At 44.4% G+C, this 27,606-nt stretch overlaps 1 long non-coding RNA gene across 2 annotated transcripts in view; it reads right to left on the reverse strand.

The window, feature by feature from the left end:
• Window positions 1–27,606, reverse strand: part of LOC141132571 (uncharacterized) — a 130,579-nt gene that overhangs the window by 53,012 nt on the left and 49,961 nt on the right. Inside the window, exon 2 of one of the 2 annotated variants that reach the window (XR_012242928.1) lies at window positions 17,445–17,508. The exons of the other annotated variant lie outside the window; for it this stretch is intronic. This is a non-coding gene — a long non-coding RNA (uncharacterized lncRNA). The remainder of the gene's footprint in view (window positions 1–17,444; window positions 17,509–27,606) is intronic. 2 annotated transcript variants of the gene reach the window in all.

Below are 27,606 nucleotides of genomic sequence, written 5' to 3' on the forward strand. Positions count from 1 at the left end.
GATAATCAGTGTCCTGATTATCAGTGCAGTCCAAATAGTGCCCATCCATGCTGCCAATGTGTGCCCACCAGTGCTAACATTAAGTGCCCATCAGTGCCGCCTACCAGTGCCCATCAGTGGCACCTACCAGTGCCAATCAATGCCACCTATCAGTGCTGCCTATCAGTGAAGCCTCATCAGAGCCCTCCAGTGCCTCCTCATCAGTGCCCATTAGTGCAGCCTCATCATCACACATCAATAAAGGAGAAAAATTACCTGTTTCTAAAATTTTGTAATAAACTATGCAAAAGTTTTGTTTTTGTCTTTTTAATTTTCGTTTTAGTGTATTTAGCAAAATAATAAAAAAAACCCAGAGGTGATCAAATACCACCAAAAGAAAGCTCTATTTGTGTGACAAAAATGATAAAAAAAACTTTTTTGGATACAGCATTGCATTACCGCGCAATTGTCATTCAAAGCGTGACAGCGCTGAAAGCTGAAAATCAGCCTGGTCAGGAAGGGAGTAAAAGTGCCCAGTAGGCAAGTGGTTAATACTGCATTGGTCCATGCACACTGAGCTTAAACCCTTTGAGCCAGCACCTCTCGGCCCTTTAAGGGGTTTCACATGCAAGGAGGTGGGGCGGTGCTTATGATCATGTGACCGCTGTGCTTGGCATTCACAGAAGTCACATGATCGGAAAGCTCCCAATTACAAGTAGCGATCGGGGGCTTTTCGTTAGCTGCCGGTAACTGTGACGGCTCTTGGAACAGCTTTATGTACAATCTGGTATGCAAATATGCGGCCGCTCGTGTGAATAAATGACATTTGGGCGGAGCTCCGCATGGCCGCGCTGATTTCAATAAGTCACAGTTAGTACAGGGAACTTCTCCCTGTACTGCTGTCACAGGTGGGTGGGGGAAATCGGACGACAGATACAGCACTGGGAACATGTTACATGTTCCACCCTAAAAACGCGTGGAACATGTAACATAATGCCAAAGGTGAACTCCTTTAAGGGGCATTTTTCAAACTGATTGCCAGTGTACAATGGCCAATCACTGGCCACCAGTATAAGAGGGAACTTCACTATCAATGTAAAGGAGGGGTCACTTTTCCTTCTTGGTTATAATTATTAATTTCATTTAATTGTTACTGAAAATATACTTTTTTATAGAGCCACATTCCTTATACTTGTGTTTATTTTTATAACTACAACTTACTGTTCACACTAATATCCCTTTATTAGCAGGGGTTCCCTGAGAAAAAGGCTTACTTCAAGAGACCCTACATGTCAAAAAGGTTTGAGAAAGGCTGTTTTAGTGGGTTACTTGAATGACAGTATGACTTTACATCTAAGATGGCGGCACCTAGCAGCAGTCTTGGAGCTTTAAGGTGTCTACACATGAGAGGCTTTTCCAGAAAAATAATATGTCTAATTACATTAAATTCCCATACAATTTTATGAGATGATTTTTGTTGATATAATAATCTGTTGACAGGGTCGCTCTAAATGTCTCCCTCCCCAAGAAAGCGCTCTCACCTTTCCTTCATACTCCCACCGGTCCGTTAATTCATTATAAGCATAGAAAATCCTGTGCTCGGGTAATCTATCAAATGAGTGAAAAAGCAGCTAGCACGAAATTTGTTGATAGAAAATCCATACATATATAAACCAAAGTGAGTCCAGCACAAAAGTATAATTATATATCTATAGTGAACAATAGAAAAATAAAAAATCCAGTGCAACACAAAATATAATGTCCGTGAAAATTGGTGGAAAGTGAATATGGCCCACATAACAATGTGGGCAATTATATTGTGCACAAAATGGTTATCAAACATAGATGAGGTCCAAGGATCCAAACATTAATTCCCATTCCTCCAGTGCAAGAATCTTGATTGCTCAAAACACCTCCAGTGTGATCACCACAGTTAACATATACTGCTTACCAGAACACCATGACCTTCAAAGATTGAAAGGTCATACACGCTTATGGGATCTTTCCCGAATAATCAAGGCAGATTGCAGGCTTCCGCTATACATAGAAAGCAGACTCACAAACACCAAGGATAAAGATGAAAACAAAGCCTCATAGTGTAGTAGAATGTAAAAATCCTCTTTATTACAAATAAAAAGTGTGCACTTACAAAGTATATGGTACCAGCAGGCATAAAATGAAAAATAAATGGTGGGGGGCGTGGCTTGCCAGCACCGTGAATGGCTGCTTAAAATCTCTGCTCCGCACAGCACGCGGCTATCAGCGGCTCCACAGCGCTAAAAACGGGATGAAAATCACCCGACCGAACCCACAACCACTTCCACAACAGCCAGGCATAATGCTGAAGAGAAGGAAACAGCTCTCCATGCCTCAGAAGCTGACGGACGTCTTCTCTCTGGCCGGAGCGGGAGGAGGACAAGATGGTGCCGGCACCTCACACAGATCTGCAGCTCAGCTCTCACCTCGTGCTGGCGGCGACAGACTTTGATCAGACAGCACTAAAGGACACTGATGAGGTGGCACTTATGAGGAGGCACTAATTTGCAGCACTGATACTGTAGGTGGCACTGATATGCAGCACCGATGAGCACTGATGGGCACTGTTAAGTGGCACTGATGGGTACTGATAGGCCGCACGGATAGGCGGCATTGATAAGCACTGATTGGTGGCACTGATGAGCAGGCACCAATGTGCACTGAAAGGCAGCACTGACTGGCATTACTGCTGGGCACTGACTGGCCTCACTACTGGGCACTGTTGGGGCTGCACTGATCACCAGCCTGCAGTCTGTCAAAGATGGTGGTTGGATGGTGCACCTTTGCCTCCTGAATGCACTAATATGGCAGGATGCATACCGTGCAACTAGATGCCCTGTGTTCAAGGGGCCTAATTCACCACTCCGAAGGAAAATGTACTTACCTTTCCTTTGTTCGCCCACCACTTTGTTCATTCAGAGTGATGAAAGGGAGCCTAGTGTAAACTCTGAGTCACTCTATTTGGAGCTTATGAAAGGCTGATGACTTTTTTACTTATTCATGTAACACAAGTGAGCGAATAGTGCCGGCACCTCACACAGATCTGCAGCTCAGCTCTCACCTCACGCTGGCGGCAGCGGACCACAACGCCCGGGCTGTCCCACGATCACAGACTGTGAGTACTCTCCCCCCCGATCTCCTGCCTCAAATCTAAGCCCAGGAGAGAGGAGGACGCCCCAGGACAGAACCCCAGTATACCCTTAATCCTGCCTCCTTCTAATGTCCAGCATCCCGCAGCTATTTATAACTTCCCTGCCTCAGACCAGCCCATCTCTGAGCAAACAATGAAGAACATGCTCATATCCCTTAAGCAAACCCTGTAAACCGATCTTTCGGCTGCAGTGTCCTCGCTGGCTACTGTAGTACAGCAACAAGACCAGCGTCTGCATTAGATTGAAAACAAAATGTCTGATCTCTTCACTGCCCATAATGATACAGTGGAAGTATGCACAGAACATGAGGCAGAATTGCAGGCGATCAACCTCAAATTGGCAGATCTCAAAGATCGTTCGCGCAGGAACAATATTACATTCCGCAACATACCTGAATCGGTACAACAACACGATCTGGTGCGATTCCTGCAATCTCTAATGCGAGCACTAGTACCTGATCTATCCGACAGAGATCTTGAAATTGATAGAGCCCATAGCCTCCCAAAACCACCTCACCTCCCAGCAGAAAAGGCTCGAGATGTATTAGCGTGCATACATTTCTATAACACGAAGGAAAAAGTGATGTTTGCCGCCAAGCGATCCTCAAACCTTCCTGACCCGTTCACTGGGATTGCGCTGTACACAGATCTCTCTAAGGCAACTATGGAGAATCGTCGACAACTCGCCACGATCACTAATGAACTCCAAAACCACCATATACAGTACAAATGGGGGTTTCCCACCAAATTGCTGATCACGTACCAGAGCAAAACCCATGCTGTGCGCACGCTGCAGGCTGGCCTCCAACTTCTGAGGCTTTGGCGCATAATCCCTGAAGAAACTCCACGTCCACCTCCATCACCTCCTTCGCAAATGGAAGCTGACTGGTCACTTCAAGATGCCTGAATTATCCCGTCCGCACGTTTGACCCTACTTTATACATAGCCGGGTTGCAGCGGATCACTGCCTCTTCCAAGCCTCTCTTTCACTCCACTGGCTCCGTGTTCCGAGACACCACTGGAGGAAATCCCCCCGTTTCAAGTTGTTAGCAGTTAGTCTGCACATTGAACCCGTATTCTTGACGGGCTCTTCTTTTTTACTTCCCTCCCTGTTCCACACCAGCACCCCGCTGATCCTTGACTTTATTACAAAAGCCCGCATCTATGCAAACCGAAATACCCCATTCTCCCTAGACCACACCCCTCAGTCATTACCTGCTCCTGTCAGAGATACCCCATACTCACTACTGTAGGCCTGCCATAAAGAACTATCACTTACTGCCTTAAAATGCTGATAAAACTGACATCCCTGAATGTCAAGGGCCTGAACAGCCCGCACAAATGAGCCAATCTGCAAAAGGAATTGACAAAACAAAATGCAGACATTGCATTCCTACAGGAGACGCATTTTGCGGAATCCAAAACCCCAAAGTTCAGACTCAAGGGATATGACACTGTCTGCTTTGCCTCGGGCCCCAAGAAGAAAAATGGAGTGATGACAGCTGTCCGAGACACCCTTCAGTTCCAACACCACCACACCTATGCCAATCCGCAGGGCCGATACCTAATACTTATCTGTACCATTGCACAAACCACCTACACCTTGGTCAATATATATGGCCCAAATTCCAGACAACTTCGCTTCTTCCGACGCCTCTACAAGAAGGTCAACAGCCTGCGAAAAGGAATCATAATACTGGGAGGCGACCTCAATATAGTTGGTGATCCCTCCATAGACGCCTCTACTACCAAAGGCCAAAGCCGGCCGGCTCTGAACCCCCTACTTCACGACCTAGATCTCTTTGATGTGTGGAGAGCACAACATGGTTCAGAACGTGACTACACGTACTTTTCTCACTCACAGCTATCTTACTCAAGACTTAACTCCTTCATAGTAGATAAATGGACCCTACAAAACGTCACGCAATCTGACATTGGCCTAATATCATGGTCGGACCATGCCCCTATTTCTATATCCCTGGGCGATCAATGCCCTGGACCACCGAAACTTTGGAGACTGGACCCCTCCTTGGTAGAAGACTCTAAAATCCAGCAGGGAATTGAAACCGAACACCAATCTTTCTTCGAACATAATGAACTGCCTGACACTGACAAATTTATACTCTGGTCAACATACAAAGCATACCTCCGAGGAATTTTTATAAAAATGAGTAAAAGAGCGAGACACCTGAGGACCCAGCAGATAGACGAGGTTATGTCCCAAATATCCAGCATAGAAAAAACAAACAAATCCTCTCCCTCTCACACACAAGCCATCCAGCTCCTGGAGCTCTGACAGAAACTATGCACTCTCCTACTCCACAAATTTGAACACAACTTTAAATTCTCAAAGGCCAATTACTATGCCCTAGGCAACAGAGCTGGGTCACTCCTAGCAAAACAAGGTAAGGCCCAATGTACGAAAGCCAAAATTCTCTCTCTCCACCACCCTACTTCAAAACGACTCTTAACCAACCCTCAGGAAATTGCTAACGCATTCAGTGAATACTATGATCCCTATATAATCCTAAACATGACCCTCTCGCCCCACAACCAACTGCAGAACAAATACAGATCTCCCCAAAATCTCAGAGTCCCAATTTGACTATATCTCTAAACCATTCACTCCAGAGGAAGTCCATAGAGCAATCAAGGCTCTCCCTCTGCATAAAGCTACAGGAAAGGATGGCTTCATTAATGCCTTCCACAAAAAAAATTGCCGACACCTTAGTCCCTAGACTGACGGACCTCTTCAATGCTGCTGGTTCCTCGGGCTCCCTACCTACTGATATGTTAAGGTCAATCATATCCACCATCCCAAAGCCTGGGAAAGATACCTCTGTTGCCTCTAACTATAGACCAATATCGCTCTTGAATACCGACATCAAGCTACTTGCTAAAGTTATTGCCAACAGACTGATGGTGTTCCTACATGAGCTAGTACACCCGGACCAGGTCGGGTTCGTCCCGGGTAGACAAGCCCCAGACGCAACCAGACAGGTCCTCAACCTCATTCAACATGCTGCGCACACTCAAACGCCTTCTCTGCTACTGTCCCTTGATGCAGAGAAGGCATTTTATAGAGTCCGCTGGTCTTTCCTTCAAGCAGTGTTGACTAAATTTGGTATTACAGGGTGGTTTGAAGCTGTAATTCTGTCCTTATACTCCAACCCATCAGCTATAGTACTCACGGGAGGGACTCTTTCCACCCCTTTCAAGATTACCAATGGCACACGACAGGGGTGCCCCCTCTCCCCACTTATCTTTGCCCTGCTGATGGAACCCTTAGCATCCAAAATTAGATCTGATCCACTAATAACAGGTATTCCCCACGATGGCACAGACCACAAAATTAGCTTATTTGCTGACGATGTGATCTTGATGATCACTAATCCCATCCAGTCCATACAAACAATTCAAGATACCCTCCATCAATTTAGCTCCGTATCCTACTATAAACTCAATACTACAAAATCCATAATCCTCCCTATACTCCTGCCACCACAAATGACTGCCCGGCTGAAATGCACCTTGCCCTACATGTGGGCGAGCACATCCAACCCATATTTGGGAATTCAGATTACCCCTAACCCAAAACGACTGATTGACTTAAACTACCTTACCTTCTCTCGAAACTTACCTACCCTACTGAAATCTCTACGCAGCACAGGCCTCTCTACTCTAGGTCGTATAGCTTCCTTTAAAATGATCATACTGCCCAAGCTTCTTTAGTTATTTCGAACACTCATTCTGCCTCTTCCACGCTCTCTCCTGACCTCAATCCAAAGTCAACTAACCAAATATATTTGGAACTCTAAACCACCTAGATGTGCTGGCTACATACTCACTAGACACCAGAGCCAAGGCGGAATGGGCTTACCCCATATCGACAACTACTACTACGCCTCAATCTTAGACCAAATTTACTATTGGTGGCATCCTACGCCCGAAAAAATATGGTCTACCATAGAAGCTTCTTACCCACAACCTGCTACCCTAACAGATTACCTCCTACTAATGACAGCTGGATACTCTCCGGCCCTTCGGAATATTAACCCAATGATATCTGCCTCCATGTTGGCCTGGAGAAAACTTTTAAATATATACCCTCAAAACTCACCTAGCAGATCTCTACCAATACCATTAAAAGCCATATCCCCCTGCATCCCTGATTTGAACCTTTCTCGGTGGCATTCCGCTGGTATCCTGACCATTGGTGACTTAAAAGACCATGGTTCGCTGCATACATTCGAATCTCTCCAAGTCAAATTCAAACTCCCAAGCTCAGAAGCTTTCACATACATGCGAATTTCACACTTCCTAAACCTTACTAAACTACCCTCCACAGTGAATATCCCTGTACCAGTATACCACTACTACTCCACTACTCCATGCCCCAGTAGAGGTATCTCCCTGATGTACTCATGTCTCAGCGACACCCGACCCTGCTCCCAAGTGCATTCCTTAAACAAATGGGCGGAGGAGTTGAATGTCCCCCCTCACCCAAACCCAGTGGCAATGAGCATTCACAGAAACCCATAAAGCATCTCGCTGCACAAACCACTGGGAATCCTACCAAAAGACCATCCACAGATGGTATCTCACCCCCTACCGACTGTCTAAAATGTATCCAGGCCAATCACTGTCCTGCTGGAGAAATTGTGGAAGTATAGGCTCCATTGCACATACGCTGTGGTTTTGCAAATCCTTGAGTTCCTTTTGGAAACAAATATTTGCTTTGATCTCCTCCATCACTGGGATTTCATGTTCCCAGACTCCTGCCCTGGCCCTCTTACACATTGGCATAGAAAAATTTCCACCTCAATCTAGATGTGTAATTCTCCACCTACTATATGCCGCCAAATTAAACATCACCAGACTATGGAAAACTACCACAGTCCCCTCCATTTCTAGTACTGTCGCTGATTTCAACTTCCAGTGCGAAATGGAAAGGATAGTGGCTAGGAAAAATGTAAATGTACAAAAGTATATGGCTTTGTGGTCACTCTGGTTACAACACCCGAAATGTACTGTTCAAGTGTAACTGAACATTTATGTCTTTATCACTGGTCCGCTGGTGCCCTGTTTCCCCCCCTCCTTCCTATACCCCAATTCCTTAAACCCCCCCTCCTCCACACCCCACCCCCTCTCCATCTAGATTCTCTCCTTACTCGACTACCTTGCTTCAACCAACCCATTTGAAATGTTGCTGTTTACATTTTACACAGTGTTATCTGTAAAAATAGCTTGTTTCTAGATGGAACATTTGTTTCTGTTATTATTATTGGTTTGGCCATGACATGTATGTACCTTTTTCTGAAACTCCAATAAAAAAACCATTGATAAATAATCCCCCCAAAAAAAAAAAAGAAAAATAAATGGATTCCAATTGTCAGACTTCCACGTACCTGACCGACGAGCCCGTATAGCAGGGGAAGGCCTCCCTTACGTATCTGGTTCCTGGCCCCTGGTAGTGCAGACAGGAGGCACGGGAGCACAGAGTGGTATGAGGGCCTGGCGGGTCAACAGCAGGAGGATCCCGGTAAAGGTGGTTTGGAGATCACCAGACAGCTGAAGCACAGGCAGCAGGTGCAGAGCAGGAGCAGAGTAGGTAAGTCGGGTCACAAGCAGGGTCCGCAACAGGCGGGCAGCGTAGAACAAAGGAGCAGGCAGGTTCGTAGTCAAAACAGGCCGGGGTCAGACGCAAGCAGAAGACAAAGGCTAATCCAAGGGCAAGCCAGGTAATCAGGAGATCAGACGTTCAGACAGGTAAGTAGGTGCAGGGATACTTGGAGCTGCAGATCGGACAGCACCGGGCCAAATGTGCTGACAGTTTAAATAGGCTGAATGGTGCCAAGCGCCCGTGCGCCGACAAGCACACGCACCCACATGCTGGCACCCACAACAGCGGGCACGCGCGTGCGCCAGCGTGCCCCGGCGCACAAAAGCATAGCGTCCACTCTGGGAACCTTTCTGACACCAATCCTCCAACCACAGCTGATGTGGATGATGATGTCACATGTCTTCTCTAAACTCTTCCCTACGCATTTTGTCACACAATGAAGTTGTCACGTGACGTCATCACGCACATTGGCCATGGCCGGAGCAATGGAATTTGTTTACATTTCATTTAATGCCTAATGGTACCATATACTTTGTAAGTGCACATTTTTTATTTCTAATAAAGAGGATTTTTACATTCTACCGCACTATTTGGCTTTGCTTCCCTCCTTATCCTTGGTGTTTGTGAGTATGCTTTCTATGTATAGAGGAGGCTTGCAATCTGCCTTGACTATTCGGGAAAGATTCCCTTTCCTTTCAATCTATGAAAGTCATGGTGTTCTGGTAAGCATTATATGTTAACTGTGCTGATCATGTTGGGGGTGTTCTGAGCAACAAGATTCTTGCACTGGAAGCATAGAAAATACTCACTATCTCCAAGTATGGAGGATCATGTGACCTAATCCTCTTCCTGTCATGCATGGTACAGGAAAAGGTGAGCATTCTATTTCAATACAGAAGGGCAAAATCTTAAAAAGGAAATTATGAATGAATGTTTTTTATTTACATATTTTATTTGAATGTTGTAATGATAGCTATGGCTATAGTTACAACAGTCAAATCATCTTTTTATAAGGCTTTGGCCATCCATATTGGAGTAGAGAGCTCCCTTTTCCTGTACCCTATTTTACTTTCCACTATACGAAGGACCATTTTTGGGCCATGAGTTCTTACACCAATGAGCAGCCTATATCTTGAAACTCATGAAATTCTCTGGTATACATCCGAATCCTTTTTTTTAAATAATTTCTTCAGTCTTCCTCTCATGTGATGGTACTTTCTCCTCTCATTTGACAGCCCTGGGGATTCGCTCACTTGTGTTACATGAATAAGTAAAAAAGTCATCAGCCTTTCATAAGCTCCAAATAGAGTGACTCAGAGTTTACACTAGGCTCCCTTTCATCACTCTGAATAAACAAAGTGGTGGGCGAACAAAGGAAAGGTAAGTACATTTTCCTTTGGAGTGGTGAATTAGGCCCCTTGAACACAGGGCATCTAGTTGCACGGTATGCATCCTGCCATATTAGTGCATCCAGGAGGCAAAGGTGCACCATCCAACCACCATCTTTGACAGACTGCAGGCTGGTGATCAGTGCAGCCCCAACAGTGCCCAGTAGTGAGGCCAGTCAGTGCCCAGCAGTGAGGCCAGTCAGTGCTGCCTTTCAGTGCACATTGGTGCCTGCTCATCAGTGCCGCCAATCAGTGCTTATCAATGCCGCCTATCCGTGCGGCCTATCAGTGCCCATCAGTGCCACTTAACAGTGCCCATCGGTGCTGCATATCAGTGCCACCTACAGTATCAGTGCTGCAAATTAGTGCCTCCTCATAAGTGCCACCTCATCAGTGTCCTTTAGTGCTGTCTGATCAGTGCTGCCTCATCAGTGCCCATCAGTGCAGCCTCATCGGTGCACATCAGTAAAGGAGAAAAATTACTTATTTTCAAAATTTTCTGAAACTAAGAAAAAACTTTTTTTTTTCAAAATTTTCATTTTTTTTTCTTTAGCAAAGAATTAAAAACCCAGATGTGATTAGATACCACCAAAGGAAAGTTCTATCGGTCACAAAAAAAAAAAAAAAAAAAAATTTCATTTGGGTACAGTGTTGCATGACCGCACAATTGTCATTCAAAATGCGACAGCACTGAAAATTGACCTGGGCAGGAAGGGGGTGAAAGTGCCCAGTATTGAAGGTGATAAGGGGGTGTAGTAGGGGTTTGTGTCCTATGTCTATATATTTTTGCTAATAGGTGTCCCTCATTTCCATCTCAGAAAGTTGGGAGGTATGCTCCTGAAGCCTGACTGAAAAACTCCCAGAGATGTCATCATTCTGTCCTGCTTGGTTGCTAGGACATTACCAAGACACTCCCAGCCAATGTAAACTCCCTTGCATGTGCTCTCCCTCCCCTCTCATAGTAGCTCTGAGCTCAACAATGCTGTGACAAAGGAAATAGTGGATCACACATTTGCAGGGGTTGGAGAGCTCGCTCCTGTGATGATGGAGGTGAGCAGTGAAGGCTAGGAGTGTCTTAGCAGCTTTCTAACAACGGGACTCCATTCATTTCAATGGTACTCGGGGGACAGTTTCCTGAAAAATCTTATCCCGGCAGCTTTAGGCCCTTTAGTAGCAGATTTAAAAGTAATGCTGATGGAGAGAGCACAGCCAAGTTAATCTGTGACTCTATGCAAGCAGTCACAGTTCTTAAAGTGATATTAAAGTCTTGTTTTTTTTCTGTTTAATAATAACAAACATGTTATACTTACCTGCTCTGTGTAATGATTTTGCACACAGCAGCCCAGATCCTCCTCTTCTCGGGTCCCTCGCTGACACTACTGGGACCTCCCTCCTCCCTCGGGTCCCCTGCCAAGTGCCCCCCAAACAAGCAGCTCTGTGTGTCCATTCAGACACGGAACTGCGGCTCGGCCCCGCCCCCTCTTTCTCCTCATTGGCTCTCTGACTTTGACAGTAATGGGAGCTAATGCCACCCGCTGTGTGTCTCAGCCAATCAGGAGGGAGAGTCCTGGACAGCCGAGCCTCTCGTGCAACATCGCTGGATAGAAAAAGGGCTCAGGACACACCGCCTGCCACGCCCCCTTAAAGAAAATTATACAGAAAAAAATGATTAGTTAAACTCACTAGTGCTTTTTTTACCACTACTATTCTTTTATACTGGCTTTTGAAATTTACCAATGCAGAAATTTAGAAACTGGATGAATGGTTTAGCACTTGGAAAGACTTTTTGAAATATAAATAGTGCATTTTATATAGAACTATATAGATCAGACCAAAATGGAGGGACAAATGAGGAGGAAAGAGGGACAAAAGGACATTGTTCCAAATCAGGGACAGTCACTCAAAATTAGGGATGGTTGGGAGCTATGCCAGTTTTTGACCCTCCCGCGCTAATGCTAGAACATTCTCCCAACAGCAGGCAGGAGTAATCAACAGGTTTAGGTAGACCTGATGAGACCTCAAAGATAGATCACAGCTCAACTGGCTACAGTTCAGCCATAACACTAAAATTAGCCACCCAGAGCAGAGGCGCAAAATTATTATACAATGTACTGTATTGTGACACTAAAAGAGACCAGAACTACATAATAACAAAAACGACGTACTTAGCAAGCATGATTAAATACTATATTTATGTAGCAAGGTCTCCAGCCTCCTTCAGTCTAATGAGAACCTTCAGGGCCAGAGATAGCGGACATCCTTCAGTATGTGGTGGGTTGTGAGGCATGGTGAGTGCAAGGTGAAAGTTATTGGGTGCTAGACACTTCTTGAATGCAAAAGAGATGGTTGTTTCTCTTACAAACTTTTTGGGGGGAAAGAGGGTTAGGGCCAAGACACCCTTGAGTAGTTGCAAGTTCAATTAGCAGACTCCACGACTTCAAGAGGACAGCCGTGCAGGAAAAGGCCTCCAGCAAAATGCCACATCTGCATGTGCAGGAATGCTGTCTCTTATGGCTACAGTCTTTAATAGTTCCTAACACCAAACGTAACAGTTCCTTCACTTTCATTACAATTTCTCCTTGTAGTTCTTCAGCCCACTGAGCTCCCTGTCACTCACTAGACCCACTGATTCACTGCCACTGAATCCCTTGAGCTCCTCCAATCTCTACTGCGGTATCTTCCTCAAGTGTCACCAGCTTCTCTGCTGGGTCCCTAGCATGGCACTCCCGATACTTATCAAGCTTCACCTCCGCTGGCTGGGTCCCTCACTTGATCACCATCTGAAGTTTCCTGATTCTCCACCATGCCAATTTGGTGAGAATGTGACTCTGGTACTTGTTTCCGTTACTCACTGTGGTCCCTGGTAATAAGGCGGATGGTCCCTTTGTGGCGACAGCTTCCCCTCTACCTCTGACCACTGACAGGTTCTCCGGACGGCAGAACTGTCACTTCTGGCTGGGCTGCAAGCCGCAATCCCAACCCTATCCTGCTCTCTCTTGCTTCTGGATAGGCCTCAGACAGCCTAGCAGCCAGATGCCACCGGGATAAGCCCAATCTCCGGCAGCCCGGGGCACATGACACATGTTCACAAAGACAACTGTCCAGGTGGCACAGAACATAGATCACCTGACTCCACCCAAACATATAGGCTCTCCAAGCAGGCCAAGGGATTCAAGAAAACCCCATCCATTGGCTGAGATACCCCATATACCCATTACTAACCTTGAGTTGCCCTCCTCATATCTAAGTACCCAGCCACCTAGCAGTAGAAGAGAAAAGTGCAACAAGGCCAACTTTACAGAGAAATCAATGGATCTCTAGCAATCAACCAGGATAATTACTCCTGGCAAAAAAACTTGTGAAGAGCAACCCTGCCTAAACTCCAGGGTGCCACATCCTCCCCCTGCCCACAAAACTATTTCTTTTAAAGCCTGAGAGCAAATGTCGTTGCAAAAACTGGGATGGGTAGGAAAACAGGGAAGGGTTAACAATATAACAGTATAGAATTATTTACATATGTGTGGCATACCACATGAATAAACATAGGTATCAAATAGTGATATAAAAAAAAAAAAACTATGATGAGTCATATAGGACAATAAAGTATCAAAAATATTTATGTACAATTTTAAAAGGGAGGCCTAATCAACAGCCTCAGTTCCTCACTATCTATCTAAAATATAAAGTACAGTGATAATATGGAAATAGGTGTTGACAGCAGGTTAGATCCCTGTCTCTCCTTAGACAAGGAAGACGCACCGACACAGCAACACCTGAAAGAGAGAGATCAAAACTCTAGAACAGTTCTGACATATGAATTAGTCCATTATCCAGGTAAATGGTGAGAGTATGTCCTTTATCGTAACCTACTCTGGCTAACTAAATACCTAGAGTCCATGGCATAGTATAGTCCATTCATTTCACTTGAGGTGGACATTTCCCAGAAGCTCCCTTTCTTCTTTAATGGCAACTCCAGGAACAAAAAGGCATGACTGCAATTTCAGGCAACCAGCAGTCAGGCCAAGGTGCAAGAGACCACACTTCAGGACATAGATCCCCTTGCAAAGATATCTTCAGTCGGTCCACATGACAGCCAAAAGACAAGAGACTTTGTTTACTTACGAACAACTTTCTGCTGAAAGTCACAGATCACTCTTAAAGGTCGAACACCCCAACAACTCCTACTTTTAGCCAACATGGCTCAGATAGACACTCAGTGTATCTGCCAGCGGCATTCAGTCCAGCACAGTCTTGGCAGTACAGCTTTCTGAAATGTTCCCTGTTAATAAAGAATTCTGTGCATAGGAATGAAGTGGCTTCAGCAAAGCGTCCTTTAACTTCACAAGTGCACATTTGTAATCAAGAGAGGAGGCATAAGTATCATTGCCAGTCACCAGTAAAACTCAGGGTTGGGCAGGATTACAGACTCTCCCTTTGTATTCACCATAGTGACATGGTGATTGAGAACCCTTTGGTAGAACTGACATTATTTGCATTCGTTCAACAAATGGACGTGAAAACAGGTAACAATGGGGCCTTTAATCTCCTTTGCTGTATTTCAATGGTAACAACTTACTCAGAAGATTCTTAAGGTGATGTGGTTTTAACAGCTTTGCCAACAGTAGAAACACTTCTTCCCTTAAGGTTGGGAAGTGAACAAAATGTGGTACAGATTTTCGAGGCTTGATGCACGATGGCTACTTTGCATAACAGTCACTTTACTCATTTCGTACATTCTCCCTTCTCTCAGCCACCTCTTGCACTTTGTAATGCAAAATTCCTTGAGCCAGGTATATAGGTTACCATACCCGGTTTGATTCTAAGCATCTAGGCCAAGCTCTACTGAGTACTCCGCCACAATAGCTAGTGACTTTGGGGACCCAACGGTCCCAGTGATCCTCCTCAAAGGGCTTAACGACACACACAATTGGTGTAAAGTTAGCAGGCAGATCAATCTTATCGCTGGTGTTACGCCCCGGAAGAGCCTCATCCTCCTCCATATCACACATTGAATTATCATGCCTCTCACTGCACTCACCAGTGCAAGACAAAGTGTCCGAAAAGAGTTCCGATAAACAATCAGACGGAATGTCTGAATACCAAATGGTCGAACACTCTTCGGCCGGGATGTAGTTGTGCTTAGTAAGCCCCTTAGCTGGCACACTTAGGGCATCCCCCTCGATGGCCACTGGCATTACCTCCCTCACAAGCACACCGCTCTCACTTCTGGCTGGTTACCCAACTCCGGTACTTTCCTCCCGGGTGGCTCAGACATCAGGGCGAGCAGTTGGGCCTGACCACGGCCTCGAGGAGCGATCGGTGCACTGGGTCCTGGGATAGTCACTGATGCAGGGGTAACAGCTTCCTGCACAACTCTGGTGATAACCGGTGGGCTCTGAGCAACACTCTTATCCCAATCAACTTGTAGGATCCGCGGAGGTAGGGCTGGAGGGATAACATCAAACAGATGCTCTCCACAGCTTCCACAGACGATCCAAGGCCTCAACTGTGTGGCCAGGCCAGAACACATTTCACAAATCAGTCCCAGAGACTCATAGCCTCCAGCCGTATACAGAGCAAGCTTGCCCTTTGGTGTATACCGAACTCTGGTGTCAGTCAGAACATTTTTTTCACTTGCCTAATCCGCCATTGTGCTCCACAGCTGTCCCATCTTCTTCTCCAACCCACAATCAGACACACGTGGCAGCACTTCCCTATCCTCCTCTGCAGAGCAGAAACTCCTCCCCCTGCCAATGGACTGGTGCAAATGTTCTCTGGGAACTGTGGTGCTCGACTTCTTCATGCTGCAGTGTGCCAAAACTGTACTGGAGTCCATTTTGGGGTCTGTATTAACCCTCACAGCGCTGGCTGGAAGTGTCAAAAGACCAGGCTGATCATTTACCCTGAGCAATGAGACTTGTTGGTTCTTCCCCACATTGATAGTACACTTGACAACACAGTCTATGAGAAGGGTAAATGTTACTTGCCACCTTCCTACGGAACCAGACGAAATCCCGATGGAGCTGAAGCCAGTTGCGATGGGCGACTGCTGCAAGGATAACGCCTTTGCCCCATGATGGGCGCCAAATGTAGCAAGGTCTCCAGCCTCCTTCAGTCTAATGAGAACCTCCAGGGCCAGAGAGAACTGACATCCTTCAGTATGTGGTGGGTTGTGAAGCATGGTGGGTGCAAGGTGAAAGTTATTGGGCGCCAGGCACTTAACTAACACCAAACGTAACAGTTCCTTCACTTTCACTACAACTTCTCCTTGTAGTTTTTCAGCCCACTGAGCTTCCGGTCTCTCACTAGACCCACTGATTCACCGCCACTGAATCCCTTGAGCTCCTCCAATCTTTATGGTGGTATCTTCCTCAAGCGTAACCCCCCACTTCTCTGCTGGGTTCCTAGCTTGGCACTCCCAATACTTCTCAAGCTTCACCCCTGCTGGTCTGCTTGGTCCCTGACTTGACCACCGTCTAAAGTTTCCCCATTCTCCACCGTGCCTGTTCGGTGAGAATGTGACTCCGGTACTTGCTTCAGTTACTCACTGTGGTCCGTGGTAATGAGGCCGATAGTCCCTTTGTGGAGATAGATTACCCTCTACCTCTGACCACTGACAGGTTTTCTGGCCGGCAAAACCATCACTTCTGGTTGTACTGCAAGCCAAAATCCCAACCCTGTGCTGCTCTCTCTCTCTTGCTTCTGAATAGGCCTCAGACAGCCTACCAGCCAGATGCCCCCCGGGATAGGCCCAATCTCCGGCCTAGCAGCTCCAGGGCACACGACACATGTCTACCCAGACAGCCGTCCAGGTGGCACAGAACATAGATCACCTGACTCCACCCAAATATATAGGCTCTCCCAGCAGGCCAAGGGATTCAAGAAAACCCCCGCCCATTGGCTGAGATACCCCATATACCCATAACCTGACCTTGAGTTGCCTCATATCTAGTACCACCAAGTACCGGGCCACCTAGCGGTAGAAGAGAAAAGTGTAACAAGGCCAAACTTAGGGAGAAATCAATGGAACTCTAGCAATCAACCAAGATAACTACTCCTTGCAAGAAAATTTGTGAAGAGCAACCCTGCCTAAACTCCAGGGTGCTACATTTACCATTTCTCTAATTCTCTACCATATATCACTCTTTGAGAATCACTTAACGCTCACAAAAATGCAAAATAGTCTTACTGATAATACATAATTCACCACAGCACAGTGTAACATAAAAAGCAGGTTGAATAATAAATGACACAGAAATACACTCACCAAGATTGCACAATTTGTCCCCGGGTGTCAATTATCCCAGCTGAGGTCATGCTGGTATTTTCTTCTGCAGAGTTTAGCAATGAAATAGAGATTAGATGTCTTGGATGTTACAAGTTAAACATTTTTTGTTATCCTTTTACTGACAGGAAAAAGAACTAGTCTGGTACATTCGTCTTTGTCTAGTGTCTTTTTATGTCTATTTTGCCCTTGTTTATATTTGTTTTTATATCCATATATGGCTTGGTTTTTGGCACCTTTTGTGTGGCTTGGGTTACCAGATCTCATAATCTAGGTTGTTCAGTGGAGTGAAACTCTTTAGCACAATCCACCATTCTGACTTAGAAGAGAACATTCCCCCACTATTTACCATGCTTGGTATGCTTGCAAAACACTAAGACCCCATTCACACTGGGGCCACGGCCTCATTAGCGCTAAAGCACCTGAAAACCGCCCCAGTGTGAAATTGGTCTTACTGCACACTTAGACCCCTTTCACACTGGGGTGGTTTTCAGGCGCTTTAGCACTAGAAATAGCACCTCCTAAGTGCCTGAAAATCGCCTCACTTTCATTCAAGTGTGACTTTTCACACTGGAGCGGTGCGCTTGCAGGACGTTCTGAAAGGTCCTGCAAGCAGCATCTTTGGGGCGGTTCGGGAGCGCTGTATTTAGTGCTCCCAAAACGCCCTGCCCATTGGAATCAATGGGCAGCTCTTCCAAAATGCCTGAAAAGCACCTTTTTTGGGGTTAAAAGCGTCCCACTAGCGGTTGAAATGCGCCGCTTAAATAGCGCTAAAGCGCAGCTAAAACACTGCCCCAGTGTGAAAGAGGTCTTACTCCATCCCTATTCACCGCCACTGACTCCAGGTCCCTTGGTGCAGATTCAGTGAACTTTCTTTTGTGTGGGAGCACACACTCGACAATTGTCAAAAGCACCAGCCCAGCCACATGCAGCCAATCAGCTTTGGAGAGGGAGCAGGTGAGTGAATTGTATGGGATGTGTGTTTGAATGGATAAAGTTCTATTCAGCATCAGCACTAGTCCAGGCTGGGAGTGTGCGTTCAACTGTGTCTCCATAGAACCCTTCAGAAGAAAGGTGACCCTCTTGAAACTGAATTTTTTTGTGTTGAAAAAAACATACATACAGTATCTCACAAAAGTGAGTACACCCCTCACATTTTTGTAAATATTTTATTATGTCTTTTCATGTGACAACACTGAAGAAATGACACTTTGCTACAATGCACAGTAGTGAGTATACAGCTTGTATAATTGGGCCCAATTAGCCATTTTCCCTCCCCGGTGTCATGTGACTCATTAGTGTTGAGGTCTCAGGTGTTAATGGGAAGCAGGGGTGTTAAATTTGGTGTTATCGCTCTCACTCTCTCATACTGGTCACTGGAAATTTAACATGGCACCTCATGGCAAAGAACTCTCTGATGATCTGAAAAAAAAAAATTGTTGCTCTACATCAGTGGTTCTCAACTCCTGTCCTCAGGACCCACTAACAGGACAGATTTGAAGTATTCCCTTGGGGAGATGCAGACTAGAATACTGCAATCACTGAGCAGCAAATTATATCACATGTGATGTATTTCAGTTATCTTACAAACCTGGCCTGTTAGTGGGTCCTGAGCATAGGTGTGCGCAGCCTCTTGCATTAGGGTTTGCACCCCAAAGCTCAAATACATATGCATGTGTATATGTACTGATGGTGTCAGTAGGGCAGTGGACAGTGTCATTAGTTCTATTTTATTTTTAAATCAATTAATGTATTTTGTAAAATTTTTTTGGGGGATGAAATATCAGTGGTCTAAACAGGGGGGAATATGCACCACACAAGGCGATTAGGGTGTGCCCAGGCACACCTGGCACACCCTGTGCGCACGCCTATGGTCCTGAGGACAGGAGTTGAGAACCACTGCTCTACATAAAGATGGCCTAGGCTATAAGAAGATTGCCAAGACCCTGAAACTGACCTGCAGCATGGTGGCCAAGACCATACAGCGGTTTAACAGGACAGGTTCCACTCAGAACAGGCCTCACCATGGTCGACCAAAGAAGTTGAATGCATGTGCTCAGCGTCATATCCAGAGGTTGTCTTTGGGAAATAGACGTATGAGTGCTGCCAGCAGTGCTGCAGAGGTTAAAGGGGTGGGGGGTCAGCCTGTCTGTTTTCAGACCATACGCTGCACACTGCATCAAATTGGTCTGCATGGCTGCCGTCCCAGAAGGAAGCCTCTTCTAAAGGTGTTGCACAAAAATGCCCACAAACAGTTTGCTGAAGACAAGCAGACTAAGGACAAGAATTACTAGAACCATGTCTTGTGGTCCGATGAGACCAAGATAAACTTATTTGGTTCAGATGGTGTCAAACATGTGTGGCGCCAACCAGGTGAGGAGTACAAAGACAAGTGTGTCTTGCCTACAGTCAAGCATTGTGGTGGGAGTGTCATGGTCTACGGCTGCATAAGTGCTTCCGGCACTGGAAAGATACAGATCATTGAGGGAACCATGAATGCCAACATGTACTGTGACATACTGAAGCAGAGCATGATCCCCTCCCTTCGGAGACTGGGCTGCAGGGCAGCATTCCAACATGAAAACAACCCAAACACAACTCTAAGATGACCACTGCCTTGCTAAAGAAGCTAAGGGTAAAGGTGATGGACTGGCCAAGCATGTCTCCAGACCTAAACCCTATTGAGCATCTGTAGGGCATCCTCAAACAGAAGGTGGAGGAGCGCAAGGTCTCTAACATCCACCAGCTCCGTGACGTGGTCATGGAGGAGTGGAAGAGGACTCCAGCAGCAACCTGTGAACTCCATGTCCAAGAGGGTTAAGGCAGTGCTGGAAAATAATAGTGGCCACACAAAATATTGACACTTTGGGCCCAATTTGGACATTTTCACTTAGGGGTGTACTCACTTCTGTTGCCAGCGGGTTTAAACATTAATGGCTGTGTGTTGAGTTATTTTGAGGGGATAGCAAATTTACACTGTTATACAAGCTGTACACTCACTACTTCAGTGTTGTCACATGAAAAGATAGAATAAAATATTTACAAAAATGTGAGTGGTGTACTCACTTTTGTGAGAATATATATATTTATTTTATTAAAAAAATATAAAAAACACATTTATTGGGGTACATCTTACTCTGTACTGCGACGCAGCACATAAATATACAACATTAATATCAAACAATAAAGTCCAATCATACAATAAATTACATTCACTCAGCGGTATCATGCTCAATGTGCAGTGCTGAGCAAAAGTGTCCTAAGCCATCACATCAAGCATTACTCCGCTTTATCCCATAAGCAATATGTGGTCCCTAAGGTATCTCCAAAATAACAACTGGTGCACTGCCAATTGTGAACACACGCAAATGCAGTGTAGGTCCAGCAAGCATATGTAAACAATGATCACACCACACGTGTGAGTTACAGTATCACCACAAAAGTCAGAGATAGAGCAATCATTTTAGGGCTGTGATTAGCAATTAACTCAACTCATAACCTGTAAAGGCTGACACCTATGGGCAGTTTTAGGTACTATAGTTTTTTGCTATTTCACGGGCATGCACAATTTTAAAGGGGTTCAAAAGGTATTTTTTTTTTTTTTTTTAAATAACAAACATGTTATACTTACCTTCACTGTGCAGCTCGTTCTGCACAGAATGGCCCCGAACCTGGTCTTCTGGGGTCCCTCGGCGGCTGTTTCAGCTCCTCCCCGCAAGCATTTACCACCTTAATGCGAGCTCCCTCGCATGGTGGTGAGTGCTTGCGGGCGCGCTCCCGTGATACAGCCGGCGGCTATAGCCGCTCGCTGTATCACTCGGCCCCGCCCCCCGGCGCGCCGCGTCATCGGATGTGATTGACAGCAGCGCGAGCCAATGGCTGCGCTGCTTTCAATCCATCCACTGCAGCCAATCAGCGACCAGGCTGAGCTGCAATGAAGATGACGAGGACGAGCAGCGAAGATTCGAGGCGTCAGGTAAGTAAAACGGGGGGGCTGGGGGCGGCGGTACTGTCAAAAGTTTTTTCACCTTAATGCATAGAATGCATTAAGGTGAAAAAATTTTTACCTTTACAACCCCTTTAAATCTTGACATGTTTGGTATCTGTTAGAACATCAGTATTTGTGATCAAAATTTCTTTTATTTATTTTGCACCCATTTGCTTTTAACCTCTTAAAATTGAGGAGGACGGAAATAAAATATCTTGGGATTAAATTAACGGCATCACCAGATGAAATATATCAAGTAGACTATATCCCATTATTAGAGGAGATAAAAATAGAATTAAAAAGGATAACAGCACGCTCCCTATCATGGATGGGCCGGATTAATGCCCTAAAGATGATAATACTTATACATATTTTAGAACTTTAAGAATTTTAATCAATAAATTAATATGGCACAATAAGAAACCTAGAATTTCTCTGGCAATTCTGAAGAAAGTAAAAAGCCAAGGGGGGTTAAATGTACCTGACTTTCAAAAATATTACGAGGCAGTTTTGTTAACACGCGTGGTGGAATGGGCTAAATCAAACAATGACAAAAGGTGGGTTAATACAGAACACATAATGGCTAATACACAATTAGGAAGGAATATATGGATACCACCACATAAGAGGACATTGGGAGAAAATACACACACATTGACACGGATGGTATTAAAAATTTGGGATGCACTACACAAGAAAAATAAATGGAAATATAATTCACCATTGATGACACTAAAGGAAAATAATTTATTTGCACCGGGGAAAAATTTGATAGGGGGGAACTGGATGAAAAAAAGAAAACGCACAACTACGTGATATAACACAAAGGGGGAAAAATTTGCACTTTACAAGAATTAAAAATAAAAAAAAGATATACTGGAGATTAACGAATGGAGGTATTTTCAGCTTAAACAATTCATAGCAGCACTTCCTCACCCAATAAGAGAAGGAGAAGCACTTACACTGATAGAGCGATTATGTACCATCGAAAAAACAAGTGGGAATGTATTTAGGATATACAAATCCTTGATAGAAGGGGATGATCTGGAAATTCCAACATGTATAAAAAATTGGGAGAGGGAATTGGGGAAACGAGGAACCAAGAAGTAGGAAAAATTCTGAAACTAGTACGTGGATCATCAGTAAATAATGGGATGGTGGAAATGAATTATAAGTGCGTAACCGATGGTATAGAACCCCAGAAATACTAGGGAAATATCAAATAGGACAAACAATGGAGTGTTGGCGGGGCTGTAAACAAACGGGAACCATGGCCCATATATGGTGGGGGTGCCCTAAAATTAGAATGTACTGGAAGGAAATACTGAGTTATTTCAGTAGTTTAAGGAAATAGTGAGTTTTAATTTGAGGAAATTACTGATATAGTTATAACTGAGGAACCATGGACATGTCTATTTCATGGGGTAGATATCCCGACAAAAGAATATAGAAACTCAATGATTGTACATATGATGAACGCTGCAAAAAGCTTGATACCAAGGAAATGGAAGGAAGTAGAGAGTCCAAAAATCAGAGCGTGGTTTGATAAAATAGAAAATATATAATATGGAATTTCTAAGACGGAGCCTCGATGATACTAGAGAGGGATTCATTAAGAGATGGGAAAAGTGGAAAAAGTTTAAATTAACAAAGAAATACAGTGAGATTAAGATTACCTAGAAGAGGAGAAAGAAGGGTCTGAGAATGGGGTGGAAGAGGGGGGGGGGGGGGGGGGGAAGGAGGGTAAGGGTAGATAAAGGTTTGGAAACAAAATTTGATGTATATCCCTATTGAGTAGGGATTTTTTTTTACTTTTTTGTGTATAACAAATTTTGATAAAATAAAAAAAAAAAAAAAAAAAAAAAAAAACAAACACTCTTAAAATTAACATTTTACAAGTGTACACATGTAATATGCCGCGTACACACGAGCGGAGTTCAATGGGAGCTTTCCATCGTATATTCTGACCGTGTGTATGCCCCATTGGACTTTTTCCCTTGAAAATTCAGATGGACTTAGATAGAGAACATGTTCTATATTTTTTCGACGGAACAAATTCGGAAAAAACGCTCGTCTGTATGCTGTTCCGACGCACCAAAAACATGCTCTGAAGCAAGTACGAGATGGAAGCTATTGGCTACTGGCTATTGAACTTCTGTTTTCTAGTCCCGTCGTACGTGTTGTACGTCACCGCGGAACCTGTCGTGTGTACAGGGCATTTGCGTTTATTTAAGCACATACGCGCATAAAATGCTGACCAGCAACTCAGATTTCTGTGGGGTTTTTTTTTTTACTCATTTATATGCAGCGCATGTTTATGCGCCTGTGTTTACAAACACATTCAAAACAATGGGTTGTATTTAGATCAGTTAAAAACAAAAAACAAAAAACGAAAAAAAAAAAAAAAAACACACTTATTATGCCTAAGGGCAGCAGTGTGCCGGAGGCCTTTAAATTTTATTTTTTTTTTAACAAAGCACAATACAAGTACTAAAGAATATGATTAACTTGGCAATCCCCATAGACAATAAAACATGCAGGTTTTAAGCATTACATTTTTATTTTTTATTAATTTTTCAGTGTATTAAATAATTCATGTGACTTACACTGCTGGCCCTCTAAATTAATAAAAACTAAATACAGGTTACTTTGCTTTTTTATATAATAAGAATGATATAAATTGGCACTACTGTATATAAATCTCGAATATTTATTAAAGTATTAGTAGATTCTTAAGAAATTATGGAAAATTGTTATCAAATACTTACCGTAATTTAATCTAGCCTGCGACAGGCCACTTGGGAAGGAGTCCTGTGCTGACATGAGGATAGGCTAGGAAAGGAAAATGACATTAAGTATTTGATAACAATTTTCCATATTCCTGGCCATACTTCACGTCAGCACACAATGGGATTTAACTAGCTGAATAAATGGGTGGGAGAGAACACATGAAAAGAAACATTGACAATCGCAGAAAAGCTGCCAAAGACAAAATAATTTATATGTCTCGTCCCAAACTTTGCAGAACTTGCCGACTGCACACCTAGCTTGTAAAGTTGAATGAAGGGCTAGCCATCTCTCATATACTCTTCACTGACATCCTGGCGTAACTGCCCCAAAGGCTACCACCCCTCAGTTCCAAGTAGCTTTCCCCTGTTCCTGAGCAGAAAGGCCAGCTTCCTGCATGCCAATCTAATCACCTTGGTGAACCAATAGAAGATGACTCAAGAATCTGACAAGGAAATGAAAAGGATTGTCCACTTTCCTCATGTCTTTGATCTTTGCATGTACACTGTTAGCAACTTGTGTAAGGACCTGAAGTCTATCTGCTGTATACTCAGTAACTCCATGTGAATGCTTGGAAGGACTGCCTCCAGGTTTTCCTGGAAACTGGATACCACTTGGAGATGGACGTAGTATCACTAAAAAAGACACAAACGGGATCTTTGCAGGAAAGTGCTGCAACCTCCAACCTCCAATATGCGCAGATTTTCATTTACCATTTTGGAAGACATATTGACATATTTGGGTATGAAAAACTACTCCAAGATCCTTCATAGCTTAAGAAGGGGTTAACTGCTTTTTTTTTTTTTTTCTTCTTTTTTTTTCCACATCAGCGAGTATCATTAGAGGGCTGAATCAGCGCAACGTTCATTAACTGTCGCCTTCTCAAGTTCACATCATTGTGGTATATGCTTTTCCTCTTTTCCAATTATGAAAACACAACTTAAAACTTTATTACAATAACTTACTATTACTAATAACCCCTATTTACTATATACTCAAATACACCGTTTTAATCAAACTGGGCACAGAGGAGCGAAAGAACCTTATCTCTTACTAAGTATAGTTGGTGGAATAGTAATGCAGTAAGAGTGCAGCATACCATCTCTAATAAATTAAAAAATAGAAAATGAAGATACTAGTGGGCTCCCCGCACCCACCACCTACTGTCGAAGCCCGTAGTGTACAAACCAATAAAAAAATCATGGTTCCACCCTTCCCTCCCTCCCACCCAGTCAACCCCCCTCCCCCCCCTTACCCAAGCATCACATAAGTTAATTACAAACCAAAAAAAAAAGAAAAAAATTTGACAACCATTCTTCTATTAACTGAAATTATGCTTAACAAAAACCACCACTCTGAGGCACCCGTTGCAGTCAGGAGTTTCTATATCCTACCTAGCCACTCTATTGCTCTCTGAACTCACCATTGAGGGCAGCCTATCTTTTCCACCCACGGCCTCCAAATTCTATCAAATTCCTGGAGGTTGCTTCTCCTAGTATACTCCAATCTTTCCCTACACAGGGTTTCGCTAAGAGTAGCTATCCAATCTTTCACGGACGGGGTGTCCTTTGCCATCTTAATGCTATCATTTTCCTGGCTTGAAACAAGCCTCTCACGATGGCCAGTGTGGTACTCATCCGCTCCCCCTTCACCCACCTATACCCCAAAATACATACCATAGCCTCCCTCTCCACTAAGGTGCCAAAATGTCACTCAGGCTATTAGTCACCCCCTCCCAGTACTGGAACAGCTTGGGGCACCTCCAAAACATGCGGATGAGATCCCCTGTCCCCCGGCACCTGGGACAGCTATCAATGGGCCTTCTGCCAAACTTAAAGAGACGTTTAGGTGTATAATAGGCTCTATTTAGCAACATCAAATGCGAGATCTTCTGTGGGGGGGGGGACCGATGGCCCCAACTCCAGAATCCTCTTCCGTTGTTCCTGGGTCATAACTCCTACATCCCCTTCCCATTTAGCTCTTACACCTTGGAGTAATCCCCCACTATTATCTGAATTACTTAGATGTTCATAAATCTTAGATATTAGCCCCCTATTGGGAGCTACTTGGAGTACGCTTTGAAATAGAGGCATTTCGCTCCACCTCAAGGTCTGGTCCTTAAATTGAGCTTTGAGGGCATGTTCTAACTGATAATACCGAAAGAGGGAGCTTTGTGGTAACTTAAATTCCCTTACCAACTCCAGGAAATTCTTTAGGGTATTGCCTGTGTAAAGTTGTCTTAGTCTATTAAATACCAAGATTCTCCCACTCGCTAATTTTTCCAATTTTAAAAATTTCCTGTAAGTTATGATTGTTCCAGATAGGGGTAAAATCTGTTAGCCCCTCATACCTCATCAGTTTCTTAACTGTTTTCCAAAGCCTAATTATCAATTTGATTGTTGGAAATTCATGGTGAAACATGTCTGCCTCCAAGGCTTCAATTAGCGTATTATGTCGGGCGCTTGTTAATAGGAGCCTACCATTTGGGGTGCCTCCTTCCGGAATCCCGCACCCCATTAACTGCTGCAATTGAGTTCAGAGGAAGTAACGCTCTGGGTGTGGGAGGGCAAAGCCCCCATCCCAAGTGGGGAGCTGAAGTACTTGTAGACGTATCCTGGCTTGTCTCCCCTTCCATATCAGTTCCCTGAAAAGACCCTCAATTCTTTTGAACCAACTCTTGCAAATCTACACTGGAGAATTGTGCAGGACATACAGCAGTTATGGCATCCAAATCATTTTTATTAAGCTACATCTTCCTGTAACTGACGAGGGGAGGCGTCTCCATATACCTATCTTTTGTTTAAATTTTGTCAGAAGTGGAGCAAGATTTTTACTAATATATTGGTTGGGGTCCTTTGTCAAGACGATTCCCAAGTACTTCACTGCTTCCACAGTTGCCACCTGGGGCATTCCATGTACTAATGGCTCACTTATGGGATCTATCGGTAAAAACTCGGACTTCTCCCAGTTTATCTCCAGGCCAGAAAAGCTACCAAATTCCTCCACTATTTTCATTGCTCCCACCAATGAGTTTCTCATATCCCCCAAAAAGAGCAAGATGTCATCTGCATAAAGCTCAATCCTTTCCTCGCCTATCTTTCTCTGGAAGCCAGTTATCTCAAGGCTCTCTCTTATGGCGATAGCCAGGGGTTCCATCGCCAGTGCAAAGAGCAATGGGGAGAGTGGGCACCCCTGTCTCGTCCCCCTCTCAAGCTCAAACCAATCCGAGAACTCATTATTAATTTTTATTCTTGCCTTGGGTCTGTATAGAGCATTTTAATCCAGCCAATGAAGGAGGGGCCAAAACCGAATTTCTCCAGCAATCGCCACATATATCCACGCTATCAAAGGCCCTAGATACGTCTAGGG

The sequence above is a fragment of the Aquarana catesbeiana genome, linkage group LG03, assembly GCF_042186555.1.
Source record: "Aquarana catesbeiana isolate 2022-GZ linkage group LG03, ASM4218655v1, whole genome shotgun sequence".
Classification (NCBI taxonomy): Eukaryota; Metazoa; Chordata; class Amphibia; order Anura; family Ranidae; genus Aquarana; species Aquarana catesbeiana.